This window comes from Meleagris gallopavo, chromosome 5, assembly GCF_000146605.3.
Source record: "Meleagris gallopavo isolate NT-WF06-2002-E0010 breed Aviagen turkey brand Nicholas breeding stock chromosome 5, Turkey_5.1, whole genome shotgun sequence".
Taxonomy (NCBI): domain Eukaryota; kingdom Metazoa; phylum Chordata; class Aves; order Galliformes; family Phasianidae; genus Meleagris; species Meleagris gallopavo.
In genome coordinates, this window is record NC_015015.2 from 1,326,596 (window position 1) to 1,327,392 (window position 797).

Consider the following 797-nt stretch of genomic DNA (forward strand, 5'->3'; position numbering starts at 1 on the left):
ATTCTAAGTACAGTTTGAATAAGGAAGTTAAGAAAAGTGAGGAGGGAGGAACTACAGGCAGCTGGTAACACAGCCTGCAGGCCACAGGGACAAAAAGAATAATTAGTGCTTGTTTGTGTTGTTTAAAACACTACTGTAAAGGGCAAAAGGTAGATATGAATTGGTAGCAGGAAAGAGAAGACACGCACACTGAAATTTAGGATTAAGAACAATTTTTAACAGAGCATGATTAGCTGTTGCAACAGACTTTTGCAAGTGACGAAATGTCATCTCTTAATATCAACAATCAGGCAGAATATTCTGGACTCAGAACAGCCCTGCAATAAATAGAAAACAGTAAGGGGCTGAGTGCTTCCATTGGCATTATTTGCATGGAGATAACACACACTTGGCATATTGCTCTCTTAGGTGCTGCTTCCCGTCCTCGTTCTATGCGTGGCTCTGTTGCTGGACTTAGAGACTCTTAGGGAACGACCCTGCGTTTCAGCTGCTCTTTTGCAGCTATCTATGTTTTGAGCAATGCGCGCAGCCGATTGATCGGGGGACCTGATCAGGGGGAAGTGACGCTGTGCCTCAGCAGGGAAAGAACTTGCTACTTGAATAGAGGAAGAAGAGGCTCTCGTTCGTTTGTTTATTTAACTGCCGAAACAACGAGGCTCCCCGGCCGTTACGCCGCAGGCTGAGCCCCTTTCCGCCATTCCGCGCCATTCCGCGCCATTCCGCCCCCTTAGCGCAGCAGCGGCGCCAGAGCCCACCGCGACTGCTGGCACCAGCGGACGGCGGCGCCAGACCGACCG